Source organism: Eulemur rufifrons, chromosome 4, assembly GCF_041146395.1.
Source record: "Eulemur rufifrons isolate Redbay chromosome 4, OSU_ERuf_1, whole genome shotgun sequence".
Lineage (NCBI taxonomy): Eukaryota > Metazoa > Chordata > Mammalia > Primates > Lemuridae > Eulemur > Eulemur rufifrons.
In genome coordinates, this window is record NC_090986.1 from 28,074,190 (window position 1) to 28,093,787 (window position 19,598).

Genomic DNA, 19,598 nt, shown 5'->3' on the forward strand with positions numbered 1-19,598 from the left:
AATGCTTAAGTATGATAAATCAAACTCTAATACAGCGTAACTCCCTTTGTGGTATATTGGCTGTTAATATTGTGCTGTTTTGTAAACCAACAGTCCAAAATTTATCAAAAAAAATTTCTACTCTTCCAGAAAAGAGTTCTGTCAAAAGAATCTATAATCTTGGCCATACACATTTCTGGCTTCACTTAAACTTTCCTAGATGAAATATATGGTCCAATGCATATGGTACAAAACTGAACCATGGGACAAAAGACTTAGATACTACTTCCATTTCTACAATTATTTAAGAAATTTAACAACTTCTTATTTACTTCAAGTATATCATTTCCTTTTATGAATGCAATAGGTGGAAAAGCCATTTTTTCCTACAGCACAGGAATGCTGGTAATATTTCTGAATAGTATTAGAAATGTCTGAACTCCTTTTCAAATAGGTGACATTATAAATAACAGGATATTTCACTTAAAGCTAAGACTGAATAAAACAATCCAAGTATTTGATAGTATGTCACATTTACCCCTCTCACGTAGTTTGGAGAACACATGACCAAGCATGAACACTAGAGTGTATTGCTATATTACGAATAAAATGGGCTTTCTTTGCCCATTTAATGAAAATGTAAATTCTCTTGGTACTTTAGGAAAGATTTAGGGTTGTTCCTTTAGTAACTTTTCAAATAATAGTATCAATTAGCAGATAATAACTAAATATACAACTCAAAAACAGCATTATGTATTGAACATAGAGTAGAATAGCCTCAATACATCTAAGACAAATATGTTTATCATTTAGAGAACACTTAGACTAAGCAACTGGACTTTGAAATTCATAAATTTTTAAAATTAAATAAAAATAACTTTAGTTCACAAATTCTGCAATTAGTTTCCCTAACAAAAAAAGAAATGCTAGAACTTGACAATAATTTTTAAATTCTTAATTTTGTTTATAATCACTTTACAAAAAAAAAAAAGTCAACATGTGGTATCAAACTTAAAAGAAGCCTTCTTTCAAGGTCAAGTGAATTAGAAACTATTATATTAAACAAAGCTTTTTTTTTTTTTTTAACAGTGTTTAATATGCTGATATATATGCTACTTCCTGGAAAGGGAGTGTATTGCAATGAAGAAACACAGATATGAAATAAACTACATAAAAAGTCAAATCTGAAAAGAAAAATAAGGATAAATGGTATTATTTTATACCATTATATAAATGGTAAATAACAACAAATGGTAAATATAATACCATTTATCATTTATTTTGTATATTTATCATATTATAAAATAATCCCATTTATCATTTATTTAGTATAATCACAAAGGGCTTAGACTCTGAGGTCCAACATACTTAGATGTGAATCCTGATTCTGACATATACTAACCATGAGATATGGGGTATTGAGTAAGTTACTGAATAACTCGGTTCCCTCATATCTAAAATAGGGACAATAATATATCCGGACCATTGTTCATATTGTGAGAAAAATATATGTAAGTACTTTGCAAATATTTAATGTACCAGCACATTAAAAATTAATACATTTTGATTATTTTCTACTTTATTATATATTCTATTACAATATTGTTTAAATACCAAGAACACATTAATTGAAAGAATTATTTGATAGAGAATCCAATTACATAACTTACATTACAATTTTTCAAAGTATTATCTGACAAGTACAATAAAAGACAAACTCTCTGGTGATGTGTTGCTCCCTTTTGACCCTAACATTCTTTTCCAACATTTTCCCATATCAACTTTACCCTTTACTTCTCTAAGAATTCTTCCAATATTTTACTGGGACCTTGGCCAGAACACAGATGAAATATCATGAACAACATCAACAATGTATAAATCACAAGGATTCAAACCAATCAATTTGAACTCAAATACACAAACAGAAAGATAGCCCATGTAAAAATAAATAAATAAAAATAAGAAATTGATTTCAGTTGAAGGCGACTGAATATATTGTCAGAGAATTATTCATTTATTTACAGTGATTGGTTAAAAATAACATAGGATATAATATTTAAAATTATTAAATTTTGTACATTTCTCCATCACTACAGTAACATTTTAGGAAATATCTAAGGCACATGAACTCAAATTTTTAAGTGCTAGAACTATACAATACTATATTTTAATTTAAACTCTGCTGAACAGAATGGTAAAATGGACCCCAAGACTTCCCACTCTAAACCCCAGGACGGTGAAAATGATGTCAGTCACACTCCCTAACTTATATGGCAAAACAAATTCTGCAATGTAACTAATGTCATTCATCAGTTGATCTTGAGTTTACCAAAAGGGAGATTATTTTGTTGGAACAAATGTCATTGCATAAGTTTTTAAGAGCAGAAGTTTTCTCTGGCTATTACCAGAATTTAGAAACATTTAAAGCATAAGAAGTGGGGTTCAGGGGACTGGATGCAGGGGACAATTCTGTTGGCCTTGGGTGTGTGAGCAGTCCTATAACTGAACTACTAATTCTACAGCTGAGTTCTCTCAACAACCTAGATGTGCCTGGACGTAGATTCTTTCTCAGAGCCCCCAGATGGAGTCAAGCTTAGCTGACAACTTGATTTCAGCCTTGTGAGACAATGAGCAGTGAGCCCTCCCAAACTTCTGATCTATAGAACTATAAGCTAACAAATGGATGTTGTCTTGAGCTGTTAAATGTGTGGTAATTTGTTACATAGCAAAAGAAAACTTACATACTCTCTAACCCCCGATTGGGCCACATGTACTTCTTGGCAATTCTATTTGGTATGTTTTGATCCTCTAGCATATTTTCTCAGAACAAGAGGTCAAAATTCCCACTAGATATCACCTTACTAAGAAGATAGTGCCCTTAAAAACAAGCTATCAGATTTTACCTTTTCATTCATTTTCAGTTTCTCAGCCTCTGTACAGTCCTTCTCACTGATTTTCAAGTCTCCAAGAAAGAGATATAATTACTATTTCTTATGATCAACTGATCCAAATACATCCTGGATCCCGTTTGATCCATGAGCCTTAGGTTCCTAATCTCTTCTTCCTCTAGTAGCATCAATATTTCTCTCTCCTCTGCATGGAGGTTCTGCCTTATGATTTTCATTTTCTTACTTCTCATTTATCACAAGTCCATAAAAGTTCATTTTCACTCTTATAATTGTAATAAAATTTAATTTTAAAAAATTTCCAGTGAATTTCTAATAGACAGAAACAATGGGCTTTTCACAATTAGATCTTTACTCAATTTCTCGCTTCTTGGACTAAACTACCCTAATTTCATCTTAGTTTGCTCATCTTTCTCCTCAGCTACCCACTCCCCCCGAAATAAATGTAAGTGTTTCAGTTAATAGTGTAAATACTCTGTTCTTTTTAGTCTCTTTCTGAGAACTCATCCTAACAGATTGAGCTCTCACCTTTATACAAATTACACTCAAATCTTTATCTGCGGCCCTTGTTGTAGTCTTTAGTTCATCTCTAAGTAGCAATTGAAAGTCAAGATGATCTCTACCACCTTCTGTCTTAAAATAGAATTATTCATCTCCTCTATTCATATATCATTACAATTTATCTTCCCAGCTCCCTCCTTACAGAAGTCATGAGTCTCTCCTACCCACTACCACCATATTAGTTTCCCAAAATCAGTACTTCAGACATGTCATTTATCGGCTTTAAGGCTATTTGTGACTCTCTACTGTCAAAAGCACCAGTTGCCAACATACATCTTGAGGAGAAAATCAGTCCAAATAAATGGGTCCCAGAAAGAGTGGTGAAATGTTTGGGAAATGCATACCATGGCCCCTTTTTTGATTTCCCCAAACTCTTTAATGAGAAATTTTACAGGAAGATTTCTTGTCTAGTTGAGATTCATCTCACACTTTCCAAATGTACATAAGCAAATCGCCCCTCCCTCCTCACTCAACACCCATTGACATACTTTTGGAAATAAGGCCTAGAAATAAAAGTTTAAATTTGGCCTGGTAGTCAAGGTCCCACATATTATATTGTTTTGTTTTTAAATTATGTCTAAACATAGCTCCCCAGCACCCAACTTCTGCCACAGAGCCATCAATCTGCTCTTCTCACAAAAATTGTGTGACTTTATGTCTATAATTTGTCTATGCATGTTTTATATTCTGCTCACTTCCAATTCTTTTTTTCTCCCACATAGAATACGTCCTTCCTCTTCTTCAACTCATATTATATCTAATTTTCAAGTTCACACTCAAATATCTCTTTTTCCGTCCTACATATATGTCTGTGATCTTTTTAACTTCATAGAATTCACTGGCACTTAATCAACTTTCTTGAACATATGTCACATCCTTTTGATTAATGGTAAGATTTTCAAAGTGAAGACCAGCATTTAATCTGCTTTATACCATCTCCCCATCATGACTAGAGTATTTACCACATTGTAGAGGTTAAATACATACATACTTATATATATAATTATATAAATTATTATAAAATATATATATATAATTGGGGGTTTTGGGGGGCGGGCATAGGGTCTCTTGCTCTGTTGCCCAGGCTAGACTGCAGTGGAGTGATCATAGTTCACTATCAGCTCAAAGTCCTGGGCTCAAGTGATCCTCCTGCTGCAGCCTGCCAAGTAGCTGGGACTATAGGACTACCCTGACGCTTCGCTAATTTTTCAAAAATTTTTGTAGAGGTGGGGTTCTTACTATGTTGTCCAGGCTGATCTTGAATTCCTGGCCTCAAGCAATCCTCCCACAGTGCTGGAATTACAGGTGTGAATCACCATGCCAGGCCCAATACGTACATATATTTTGAGTTATTTATTTGAAATTTGGAAATAATTTAAGCTTACTCTGTCTTCAATGACCTCTATATCTAATTTAGTAAAGTGCTATCACTTTTACTGAAATCATCAGAGGCCATGATACTCTAGAATAACTTTGGGTTCATAGCTATTGAGTAACTGATTATTTCACTTACTCATTCAATGACATTAACTGGCCATATACTATGTAGCATGCATATTGAAGGATAAACATCTATATCAAAAGAGAAGACACAGTCTTTGCTCTTAATAAGTGATTAGTATATGCTTTATTTCAAAGATGGCATTCATGAATCTATAACAAAATAAAATTAAATAATCTGAAAATTAGGAAAAAGAACAGTCTAATGGTTTAGTTGTTTGATCTTGCCTAATTAATTTTCTTTTTAAATCTTTAATAAGAAATAATTTAAAATGATCGTATTCTGGAGCACCTGGAGACTTCTAAGAAGTTATTTAAGCAAAAATTTGACATTAAAGAATCATACTGAGAAATACTTACTAAATATATTTGTGTTTGCCATACTAGTTACTATGAACTGGAAAGAAAGAGGATATTCCAATTACCTTTTTAAATGAATATGTACAAAATAAAACACTGTATTATAAATCTGGAATATGGGAATATTTTCAAAACTTAATTTGTGTGAAACATATTTTTTTTTCCTAAAGCTAAAATTTATCATGATTTGGGTCATCAGGTAATGATCTCCTCCCCTATTCTTTCACATGGGATCAGCTCAGCTCATTGCATTCCTCTCCTCCAGTCTCTGGAAGACAAGATGCAAATAACTCTCCTTTGTTCTGTCGGTTCCACTCTCATGGGCAACTGCTATTTCACATCCTACCCTTAAACTCCTTTTGAAAAATAGACATGGCTTCTATCAAAGAGGAACTCCCCTCAACAGGTATTTAATGAAACAAAAAGGGTTTCCATGTGTGCACATTTAAAGAAACATACACAAATAAAACGAATCCACAGATTGATAATGAAGTCAATTTCCATTGATGACATGTAAAAGTCAATTATATTATAATAGATACATTCCTGTCACACACTATAACAAATTTTTCTTCATTTTTACTACACACATAAGTAGCTGTTCCATATATTCATAAGACATAAGAGATAATTTTTTAAAACTTAAAACTCATATTTAACATTACTTTTCTGGGTCTACATTTTCTGCATCTGCAAAATGGGATAAGAATATTTATTTGGAAAGTTTTGTGAGTATCATTGGGGTTACATTATGTGTAGTGCTAGCACATTATAAGTGCTCAGTAATGGTTAGGAAAATGACTATCTACATCCCCCATCCTGCCTTGATTCTGTCATCTGAGTCTGCCCAAATGTAAAAATGATGGCGTTTTAAATTTTGAACCTACTCTCTCTGTCATGGAGGGAAGAAAGTCAATCAATACATCCATATTTATAGAACAATTAGAACAGAGGAAAAGACATGATTTTGAGTCTCAGCCACACATTAATTGTGTGCCTTTAGGCAAATCACTTAAGTCCATTAAAATTCATTTTATTCTATTGAATAATAATGCATGGGAAAGCACTTTATATACTATAAAGCAGTATGCTCATTTACAGAGTTCTGTGCATGACACTGCATCCATAAAATTAAGAAACCAACAAAGTGAGGACAGAATAGCAGAGAACAAAAAAAAAAACCTTTTAGAATGTTCTTCCTTTTCTCAATGCCGTGCAGTTTGTGCAGTCAGCTGATTAGCTGAAAATAGTCAGTTTTGATGAGTGATGCTTCCTGCTTATGTTTAGTTGGTTTAGGAAGCTCATTAGGGATGCTATCCTGGAGGATGAGTTTGGTGGGTAGAATATCTGATGACTCTAAGGCAAATGTACTTCTCTCAGCTGGTGAATTAATCTCTCAATAGACTCAATTTGCTTTTTACTAACTGTCTGGCAATATCCCATATTTACAATAGCCTTTCAAACATTTGCAATAAAAGCTGGCTACAGATGCCTCACATATACAAAATGTTTGCTGTAAAAGAGAAACATTCATCATATTCAAAAATTTCCAAACATGAGAGCAGTGAATATGCTTTAAAACACTATACATAATGATACATCACTAAAATATTTTCCCCTTCCTCTTACAATCATTTATACAGATATATGAAAAGTAAATATGTGTTTAGAAAGTATTACTCACCATATATGTACCTCTATACCTCTAGTCATCTATTCAAATGTACACATGGTAATATCCGGACTTTTACAATGTTGTACTATTGATGAGTATATGAAGGTGAAAATTAAAATATTGACAGAAAAATTTCAAACCAGAAAACTGAAAACATAGAAAAAAATTGTACTTTTCATCATAGATAAAACACCTTTAAATAATAAATTTAAGACTGAAAAACCTCTCTATGCATATTTATGCAAATATATACATATATGAATTTAATTTTATTATAAAGTAATTGGTATCTACACTTTCATACAGTTTAAATCAAACCCATAAAGAAACATATATGAAATAGGAAAACGACGGAAGCTCATATGACATTTTAAAATTGGAAATCTGACTCAAAATCCCTCATGATCTATTTTAAATTTATCTCTATAACATATTTAAAATGAGACATAAGAAATCTCTTTGTATAACATGCTCTCATTACTTTGTTTGCAACATAACTTCCCTTTCCCTAATCCTCCAGCTCTGCTCCCATCTGCACCCACCCCATGCCACGCCAGTTTCACCTCCCTAACAATATTACAATCATCTTTTACAAACCTTTCTTATTCTAAACTTTCCCACTCTTTCTCTTTCAAATTTAGAAAGTTTCTTATCCATAAACCCAAATACCACAGATCTCCAGATTTATATTTCAAAAGCAGTTAAACCTTTATAGACCATTCTACCTAAAAGGCCAAAGACACTTCATAATATGTCATGTTATGTAAAGTTGACCAGACACAGAAGTCATTTCTGTAGGATTTCTTGTAATTGTTTGCTTTAAGTTTGAGCTTTCTGATCTCAGCTTCTGTTGTGCCAGTAATTTGAAAGGTCACTGCTCTGTTGGTATTTGGTTTATGCAATGCAGTCTGGCAATTTATAAAAGTCTTGTGATTTTGTAAATAGAATACTGAAGTCAGAAAAGGCTTATCACTCTCTGGGCTAGAATACTGCACAGAAGTTATTTGTTCTTGTTCCCATAAGAAAATCCTGTATGTCTCCCTACTATCATGCCTGATCCTTACCTCAAACTATGACCAGTTCCATCTTCTGAGCCATCACACCAAGATTGACTGGGTAAGTTTATTATGAATTTGCATCTTAGTCCAAACTCTAAATTAGACCTCCCAGGAGAGTTAAAACTAAAAGCTAGTAAGTATAGGAATAAAATGGAAGTAAGAAAGCAAACAAATTCAAATAAAACTCAGAAAAATTATGGGACCAAAAATGGAGATGTACCCACCAAATGTTTTCATTCTCAAATGGCTCTTGTGAAGCATCTATATGAAAACACTCCAAAGACCTGAAAAGAATTGGTGAAAAAGCAAACAACCTCTCTTACAACTCCAGAGTTAATGTCAGAGCATTCTATCAAAACATCCGTGCTACATTTGCCAGAAAGGTACATAAGATCAATGACAGGAGTAGGGGAACAAACAAGAGCACTTTTTGAGTAGCATGGGAATGGGAGAAGAAGGGGAGAAAAGAAACAGAGGTTATATACAAATTAAGTATCTATAACATGTTTAATGAAATAAGTAGATAGTAAAGCAAACTTCTTAAGTATAAAACATTTTATTATGCAAGACACGATGCATAACAATTATACTTCCCAAAATTAAAAAAAAAAGGTGAGATTTATTTTCTTGATGATACTTTCACACTTTCGATCTAATTTATTTTCTAAATCATTATTTCATATTCATCTGCACATGCACAAACACCACAAATCACACATACATATACTGACACACAAATATAATGGCACAAAAACCATCACAAATACAAATTTGTAGCTAATCCAGGCTAGTATCTGATTAAAACTAAAGGATAGCCTAAGAAAGAACAATCAGATATGAAGTAATTTCACTATTTTGCCTTTTTACATGCAGGTTACATTTATATTATGCTTTGGGAGTATATCATCAAGGAGTCATTTTTATTTAACACGCCAAAAGCCTGCATCTCTTTAACTGGGTGTTTATATGCATGAGGAATGTTTAAATATACACCAAGGTAATACATATTAAGATAATTTTGTTTTTTTAATATATATATTTTAACATACATTTTCCTCAAATGTACATTTATTTGTGGCTTGGATTGCCTATTGTGGTTATCGTGGCAAGTAAAGGTATAAGTAATTTACTGCAGAGAAAATGCCTGTCAATTGTCTAGTTATCCCATATCATCTTCTTGACATGACAGAACACAGTAACCTATTTTCAAAATCAAAGACAGAACAAAACTGAACATCTACTCCTCCTGAGGAAATAAGTAGATTCCAAAACATGGATGGATTAATTAAAGATGAATTCTAGATAATTCAATATCATCTAGTAAATCAGGTTTCTATTAACCACACTCTATAGAAGTGAAGTTAGCCTATATTACCAAGAGCACTTTAATTTTTACATGCATCCCCTAGTTAATGATGTAGATAATGTTACTTTTTATATGCCTTGCCAAGGTAGCAGTTTTTCTTCCCCCAACTCATCTGCTGTATTTTGCCTCACATGGCTCAGTCATAAGGAATAGAACGGACAATACTAGCATCTCAGATGTCTCCACTGACAGAAAGATCATGTATTTTCAACCTGGACTATGGGAATTAGCAGTTTCCATTATTATCTTAGATTTTCTTCCTTGCCATTTCTTTTTATTATCCCGATGTTTGGATGTATTTCTAACAGGATTACAAACTTTATGTCACTCAACTGCATGTGTTGCAATCATTGTGTTTTAACCATTTATCACCATGAGACTAATGTCACTGAAATAAAAAGAAGAAAAAAAAAAGAACGATAAAAAAGAGGGAGGGAGGGAAGAAGCAAACTTTAATCATGATACACTGCTAATGTAAGAGCTCCCTCCTTATAAAGGTTTTTATTTAATTCATCAAAATTTTCATTGCCACTTTGAAAAAACTATGAAGGATTGCAAATTCATTTAAAACCTGGTTTTGGCAACTAATCTAGATTTCCTTCATTGGCCAGATATGCAGAATTCATTCTCAAATATTCTATTAAAAAGGAGAGATTCCCCTAAAGTTTCCTAATCTATTAAAGATTTACTTCCAAAAGGAGCTCATTCAGATACCATTTAGTATGACACCCTTGTGTATGCCAGATGGTAACAAGCATTATAGCTTCACAAATGTCATTCTGATTTTCACCTTTACAATAAAATCCCCTAATCTACTTTTCTTTACATAAACTGTAAAATTATGGACAAAGAATTGCCAAGTTAAGGGAATATTTTGTTAAATATTTTGGAAATATTTTGTTAAATATTCTAGAAATAATTTGAGAAAAATGGATAAAATTTGAGACCTTAGTAGTTTGCAGGAGGGCTGGGTGGGTATTTGACTAAAATTCTAGGCCACATTCTCCTGCTAACTATTTAAATGTGTGACCTTAAAGAAATCATTTCATCTTGCTGAGACTAATAAGAATCTCATTCGAAAAAATGAGAAGGTTGAAATTTCCCAAATGTGTCTTATAGCTCTAAGAGATAAACAGCAGCATTGTAATTGCCGGGGACTTCAAGAGTGCACTGACAGAACTGAACAGCTCAATCAAGCAGAAAATAAAGAAACACCGGATTTAAATGGGACTCTAGAAAAACTGGGCCTAACAGACATTTATAGAACATTTTACCCAAAACTACTGAATATACATTCTTTTCATCGATGTATGGCGATGTATGGAACAGTCTCCAAGATTGATCATATCTTATGCCACAAAACATGTCTCAACATATTAAAAAAAAATAGAAATCACACCATATGTCTTCTGAGACCAGAGCGGAATAAAACCAGAGGTCAACTCCAAGAGAAACAATCAATTCTGCACAAAGTTATAGAAATTAAATAATCTGCTGCTGAATGATTATTGGGTCAATAATAAAATTAAGATGGAAACCAAAAGATTACTCAAACTGAACAACAAAGGAGACACAAGCTATCAAAATCTATGGGATTCAGCAAAAGGAGTCCTAAGGGGAAAATTCATAGCCTTAAATGCTTACATTGAAATGATAGAAAGATCACAAATCAATCTAATGACAAGTCTCAAGAAACTAGAAAATGAAGAACAAATCAAATCCAAAGCCAGAAGAAAAGAAATAACTAAGGTAAGAGCAGAACTAAATAAAATGGAAAATAAAACAAAACAAAAAGCAATACAAAGGATTATGAAACAAAAGTTCAAAAGGTTCTTTGAAAAGATAAACTTGACTGACCTCTTGCTTGATTAATCAGGAATAGAAGAGAAATGACCCAAATAAGCTCAATCATATATGAAAAAGGAGATGTTACAACTGATACCACAGAAATACAAAATATCATCTGTCACTACTATGAAAATCTCTACACACATAAACTAGAAAACATAGATTTCTGGAAACACACAACCTCCCAAGATTCAATCAGGTAGAAATAGAATTCCAGAACAGATTTATAATTAGCAATGAGATTAAAACAATAAAAAAGCCTCCAACAACAACAACAAAAGCCCAAACCAGATGGATTTCATAGCCAATTTTTTATCAGACCTACAAAGAAGAGATGGTAACCATACTGCAGAAATTATTCCATAACATTGAGAAGGAGGGAGTCCTCCCCAGCTCATTCTATGAAGCCAGTCTCACCTTGACACCAAAGCCAGGCAAGGATACCACAAAAAAAAAAAAAAAAAAAAAAAGAAAAGAAAAGAAAACTAGAGAACAATATCCCTTATGAATATAGAGGCAAAAATTCCCAATAAGGCACTAGCAAACTGAACTCAACAGCACGTCAAGAAACGAATCTACCATGACCAAGTGGGCTTCATTCCAGGGATGCAAGGATAGTTCAACATATGTAAATCAGTAAATGTGATTCACCACAGAAGCAAAAACAAAGACCATATGATCATCTCAACAGATGCAGAAAAAGCATTCCACAAAAATCCAGTCCACTTTCATAATATTATAAAAACTCTTGACAAACTAGGCATTGAAGGAACATATATCAAAATTATAAAATCCATATAGGACAAAACCTACAGCCAACATCCTACTGAGTGGGGAAAAGTTGAAAGGATTTCCACTAAGAACTGGAACAAGACAAGGGTGCCCACATTCGTCACTTATATTTATCATAGTGCTGGAAGTTCTAGCCAGCCAGATAAGAGAAAGAAATAAAGGGTATCCAAATCAGGAAGAGGAGGTCAAACTGTCCCCCTCTTTGCTGATGATATGATCTTATATCTCAAAAACCCCAACTACTACACCAAGAGACTCCTGGAATTGATAAATGTTAATAAATTCAGCAAAGTTTCGGGATACAAAATCAACAAACACAAAACAGTAGCATTCTTGTACACCAATAACAGTCAAGCTAAGAGTCAAATCAAAGACTCAATATCATTCACAATAGCCACAAAGAAAATATAGTACCTAGGAATATATTAATACTTAACCAAGGAGGTGAAAGATCTCTACAAAGAGAACTATGAAACAGAAGTTCATAGGAAAGAAAGGAAAGAAACAAAGGAAAGAAACAAAAGTTTAAAGGAAAGAAATTACAGATGACACAAGCAAATGGAAAAACGTATCATGGTCATGGATCAGTAGTATCAACACTGTTAAAATGTCAATACTACCGAAAGTAATTTACAGATCCGATGCAATCCCCATCAAAATATCAATGTTATATTTCACAGATCTAGAAAAAATAATTCTATGCTTGGAACCAGAAAAGAGCTGAAATAGCCAAAGCAATCTTAAGGAAAAATAACAAATCTGGAGGCATCACATTATGAGATTTCAAACTACACTATAAGGCTATAGTAACCAAAACAGCATGGTGTTGGCACAAAAAGAGACCAATGCAATAGAAGAGAGAACCCAGATATAAAACCATCCACCTACAGCCAACTGGTCTTAAAAAAAGCAGACCACAATATACGCTGGGTAAAAGAAGCCCTATTCAATAAATGATGCTGGGAGAATTGGATAGTCACATATAGAATAATGAAACAGAATCAGTATCTCTCACCAGTCACAAAAATTAATTCAAGTTGTATAAAGAATTAAATGTAAGGCATCAAACCATAAAAGTGCTTGAAGGAAATGTTGGATAAACTCTTCTAGACATAGGCCTAGGCAAAGAATTTATGAAAAAGACCCCAATAGCAATCATAGCAATAACAAAAATAAATGGGACTTGATTAAATTAAAAACCTGCACAGCTAAAGGAATATTCAACAGAGCAAATGGACAACTGCCGAATGGGGGGAAATATTCACAAGCTATACATCCAATAAAGGGCTTACAACTGGAATCTACAAAGAAATCAAGCAAGTTGGCAAGAAAAAAAATCACCTAACTCCATTAAAAGTGGGCAAAAGACATGAACAGAAGCTTTTCAAGAGAATAAAGACAAATGGCCAACAAACATAGGAAAAAATGCTCAATGTCTCTAATCATCAGGGAAATGCAAATTAAAATGACCATGAGATATCACCTTATTCCAGTTAGAATGGCTTTTATTAAAAATCCAAAAACAATAGATGCTGGCATGAATATAGAGAAAAAAGCAACACTTATACACTGTTGGTGGGACTGCAAATTAGCATAACCTCTAAGAAAAACAGTATGGAGATTCTGCAAAGAACTAAAATTAGACCTATCATTTGATCCAGCAATCCCACTACTGGGTATTTACCCAAAATAAAATAAGTCATTTTATGAAAAAGCCACCTTCACTTGAATGTTTATTGCAGCACAATTCACAATTGCAAAGATGTGGAATCAACCCAAGTACCCATCAATTCATGAGTGGATTAATGAAATGTAGCATATTTATGCTATGGAATACTACTCAGCTATGAAGGATGAATTAAGGCCTTTTGCAACAATTTGGATGGAACTGGAGACCATTGTCCTAATGAAGTACCTAATTCATGGAAAAACAAACACTGTGTATACTTGCTATTAAATTAGAACTAACCAATGAGCACACATGTGCACACAGGGAAGTAAAAATTCAGTGGAAGTCAAGCAGGGAGTGGGGTGCAGGAAGGGATATGCATAAACCTACCTAACAGGTACAATGAACACTATCCAGGTGACAGGCACACTTATAACCCTGACTCAAGCATAGCAAAAGCAATCTATGTAACCAAAACATTTGAACCCCTATGATATTTTGAAATAATAAAAAATAAAATAAAAATAAAAATAAACAAAAAAATATTTTTATATAAATAATTCATTCTTTCTCATTATAAAATTTTAGGCAATACCAAAAATCTTCCATGATTAAATATAACCTTTATACATTTCAATTTTAAACATCCATCACAGTGCTTTTATCCCTGTTTACTTATCATTTTGCCCATTTCCCTCTACCAAGCATATATCCTTAGATGGTTGAAACCAACTTAGATACATCTGTTATTCCAGGCCTATGGCTGGTGTTTGGATGCTTAGTTCTGCTCTGCTGATCCAAGAATACTAATCTTTAATCCACTGCACCATGAGCACCATTATGTATGCTTCTGGTTCTTGAATTCTATTAAGGAAACCCTTATCTAGCTCTATTAGTAGTAAATTTAAACAACAAAGAAAATATGGTGATTTAAAAAAATCATTTTTTACCCTATATAACTTAATTTTATTCTATAAAAGCTAATATATTAATTTTCAAAATTTTGTATCAGTATCCTTTGAAATATATGTCAGAGGCAGCATGAAAACTGATATTTACTTTTGGTGCAAACTAACCTTTTAATGCTGCTTTCACCTCCTAAGTCTTTTTCCTCCTTCCAAGTGTTCAATGCCATATCAATTTTTAGCTCAGGTTTTCCTAGAAATATGCAATTGTTCCTTCCTTCAATTATAATTCTTTCTCAATCAATATTGCCATTCCCTATGTGTAGCTGATCCTATCTAAACATTAGAAAAAAATGACCAGCTGATTAAACCACCTGATATAAGGGTTGAGTGGAAAAACTCCCTCCAACATTACACTTAAATATTAATATTAATAGAGGAAATTGTCAATTCAGAGCTATGTAGGCACCATCACTGACTCGTATTCTACACTGTACCCAGCATTTAAACAGCTGCTATCCCATATACAAACACACACATGCTCATGTGTGCACATACATACAACAGGCACATACACAGCATACAGATTTCTTTACATTTCTATTGTTAGTACAGCCTACTAGACAGAGAATGCTGTAACAACCCATTTGTTTTCATCGGTTTTTCCTTTCTCTCTACTCAAATCCATTTTATGATGTAGATCAGAGGTTTTACAAACTTTTTCTGTAAAGGCACAAATAGTAAATATTTTTGACTTTGCAGTTCATTCAATATCTGTCAAAACCATACACAATGAATGAGCACAACTGCGTTCCAATAAAACTTTGTTTATGCAAATAAGCTGTAGACCAGATTTGGCCCACGGGGAGTTGTTTGCTGGGCTGGATCTAGATAAATCTTGCTGATTGCACCTTTTCTAAATCACTTTCTTATTCAAAAATAAAATTAATCATCTCATTCATTTCTTCAACAAACTTTAATAATTTGTCCTATGTTTAAGACATCAATTAATTGTCTTGTGAATCCCCTACAAAATAAGATGCTGATTTTAGGTTAACAATTTAATGAAACTAAATTATCCATTTCTCTGTGTATATGTGTCTGATGAATTTTTTGCTACCTTTCTTGTGCGGATCCCTAAACTTTACTACCCAAAGTCCAACTTAGATATTCATTTCCTCAAGTCCTGTAGGTTAGATGAATTTCTCCACTTTAAAAAAATTCACTTTGTTCTACTTTGTACTTTTATCGTTTTGAGGGCATGACCACTTTGATGGTTCATCTTTGAGCATCTAGGATACATAATGTCTTATATATCACAGATCTTCAAAGTGATTTTTAAATTAATTCTTGAATGATAAAATTCTGCTAATGGTTTTCCTACTGACCTGAACTCAAAATATTGAGGTCAATTAACTCTTCTCTCTCCCCTTCTCTCTCTGTTCTCCCCCCAACACACACACAGATTGGTAGGTCCCGTAGAGGCCTACATTCTAAAATCTATTAATATAACACCTATCTTTTACATCATTCACACTGTTAGTATCCTAATTCAGATCAGTCACACCTCTTTCTTGGGCTACTAAAATAGTCTCCTAATTCTTTTCCATCATTTATTGTCTCATTGTCAAACCATCTTTATTAGTTTATCTATTTCTGAGTAACATACTGCCCCCAAATTTAGCATTTTAAAACAGCACACATTTTTTATCTCACAGTGTTTGCTGGATGGGAATTCACGTGTGGCTTAGCAGTTTCCTCTAAACCTCTTTCTGAGAAGGCTGCAGTCATCTCAAGACTCAATAAGGAAAGATTCCTTTCCAAGTTCACTCACATGGTTGTTGGCAGAATTTAGTTCCTTGCCAGTTATGGGACTGGAGACTCCCTTGGTTCTCTGCCACATGGGCCTCTCCACAGAGCATCTCACAACATGGCAGCTCATCTCACAGCACGCAAGGGAGAGGTCAGGAGAGAATGCCAGCAAGGGGGAGGGAGCAGCAACATGCAAGTCATAGTTTTTGTGACCTAATCACAGAAGTAACATTGCATTACGTTTGCTGAATTCTGTTTTTTAGCAGCAAAGCATCAGGTTCAGCCCACACTCAAGAGGAGGGGATTATACAAGATACTGGGAGGTGAGATAAGAAGCTGCCTACCACCCAATCCCATTAATTACGACTTTCCTCTTCTGCTATTACATTGTTTTTCTTCTTAAAATACTTACATGACCCAGAGTAGTGGTCTCTACAGATTTATATCCTGCTCCTCACGCCCCTGCCACCAGCTACATTGGTAAATGTAGCAGTTTGCCTCTCTTCCTAAACACCAAATTCACATGGGATTCAAGCCTACAGTGGAGATCCTCTATGTGTATACCTAAATCAGACTCTTTAGAATCCATATAATTTTGACATATGGGTGACTATTTTGATCCATTGGCCATTCAATATCTACTTTTCCCATTCTCAACTCTAAAGAGTGTTGATTGGTTTCCACACTCTACCTCTGATTGTCACCTGAGCTTCTGTTATTAATAACAATGCTCCTGCCTGTGCTTTCTTTCTAGGCTGTCCCTATTTTCTTTCTAGTCTCCTGTCTATGTATTTTTCCTTTTTGCAATGTCATTTTCTGCATTACTGTGTAATTTCAAGAAAAAAGGACCTTTTCTAAACAGTTTCTACTATGAGTGCTGCTGAACAGTATAAGTTGACTGCTCACACCAGTTGTCATATCAAGCTTTTTTCAGTTATCTTTATTTTTTCTTAGTTGGAGCTAAAAAAATAATCCTATGCCAGAGAGAACTTTCTTTTCCATTCCATCCAGAGCAAGATGGAAGGGCAAATAATTCTGGAAGACTATTCTAGAGATTTTTAAGATTTTATTGCATGAATATTTCTATCTTTCTTTGGGTGCTTATTTATAATTTATATGTACCTTTGAGATTTCAATTTTGTTAAATATTTTTTATTAATCCAGTATGTGCTAAGAATCAGAGAAACAAAGTTGAAAACAAAAAATTAAATCTTGAGGATTAGCAAGTATTACTACAACTATATGCAAACCCAATGCTATTCATTTTAAAAAATAATTTGAAAAATGTTCAATGAGGAAATATGACTGTCTAGAAAAAGATAAATAAATAAGGTTTATTCAAAACAAAATTGAGAAAATAGTGTTTGGTAATTTATATTTTGAATTAAGTTTTAAGGATATCTATTTCTTACATATATGTTTAAAAGATAAATATATAAATTTTAATCATCTTTATTCACAGGAAAAGTACAGTTTCATAAGTTATGTCATTTAACTTCTCTGACCTTTATTTATTCATTTTTCCCCTTTGTTTATAGTCTGAGTGGTAAAGGCATAACGATTAACCAATCAAAATGAGCACTAAAAGGTCAGTGCATTACATATTATAGTTGCTTTTCAAAAAATGTGTAAGGTATTCAAATTCTGGCATTTTTTGCAAGTCCAAACCTCTAAAATAAATCCATGGTGACATAAATGAGGCTCCAGCTCCTTGTAAAACTTGTAATGAATGTAAGAAAGTCCAACTCTCTGTCTTTCTTATTTTTATATTTTAAAATCAGTCTCCAAAATCCTAGTAAGCACAATATATGAAGTACTCCAGATATGGATTCCATACAATATAACAATCTTACAAATATTTTCCAGTCTGTAAATTTCAAATTAAGAACTTCCTTCATATTTACAAATTAACACTTGCACATATTTTAGAACTATTTCTGATTATTAATCATTTTTTATTATGGCAACTATACATTTTATTTATCAGTTATTTGCAAATAAATCATAGTCATAAGATAGGATATTCTGGCTTCATAAATTTTCTCAATCAAAAATAAGACCAGTACCAAAGAACAAACATTTCCTTTGTACATGAGCAACTTGGTTAGAACATATATATTTTGTATTTTCAGTGTAAAAAAATCAGAATAAGGAAATAATTTGTGTTTTAACACATTTTTAAAAATTGTTTTTCTTGTTGTCAATACATCTTAACCATTCTGAAGAGAGGGGGGAAAGATCTGGCCTCTTTAAGAAGAAATGTACGGAATAAAATTAGATGGCAAAAAAAAAAAAAAAAAAGGATGACCTATTGATTAGGAGAAGGATAGCAGCAAAGTCAATTGGTAACACATTAAAGATATCAAATCATAACAGAAGCAACAGATGCTCTTCCTGCTCTGAATGGAAGATGAGGTTCACAGTAAGAAAGCTGCCTACATGGCCTCATTTACAGAGAAATTTTGAGAAGCTGGAGAAACTATGAGAAAAAGCAAATTTGATGTCTTGCGAATTAAACCATATACAGAAAGTATGTTCTAAGGTGTTAGGATAAGCACCTAATTAAGCGCCAGCAGGCTGAAGCAAGAGGAGGAAGAATTGGAACTATGTTTTCACACCTCTCTGCTACTGAAAAGATGCTGAAGGCAGTGTCTTTCCAGCAGTTTCAATCTTCTAGGCTTCTAAGAGGCCAAGAAGTTTGTGGCTGCTAAAAGCAAAATGGCCCGCGGATCATGAAACAGCGTTCTTTTTAAAACCCAGAAAATCTCACTGTGAGTTCAAGTTAAATTGTCTCCTGAAAGACAAAAGCACCTTAAAATGCCTAAGCTTCCTGTTCTCCAACTACAATTTTTTAAAACTCCTAAGTAAAAGCAATTACCACTTAATCTGTATTTTTAGAACTATTTTACTAGTTACATTTCTGTAGATCATGTGCTATTTGTAATATTACTACTACCACTGGACTAGTATTAGAGCCTCCAGGTCTGTGATTTGTTACAAGTGGCTTCTAAGAAAGACTGAAATGGAGTTAATTTCTTCTGTGACCTTCGTTTAATTATTAAACATGGCAATTGGATGAAAATATCCTTACTTTCATTCCAATCCTAATTTTTTCCCTATACTGTAGTTTTGTAAGCAAATAGATTTGGCACTTTCCTCACATTTCA

At 33.3% G+C, this 19,598-nt stretch overlaps 1 protein-coding gene across 1 annotated transcript in view; it reads right to left on the reverse strand.

Moving 5' to 3' along the window:
* The window catches only part of GPC5 (glypican 5), a 1,319,614-nt gene that overhangs the window by 643,126 nt on the left and 656,890 nt on the right, over positions 1 to 19,598 (reverse strand). The gene's annotated exons all lie outside the window — the stretch shown is intronic.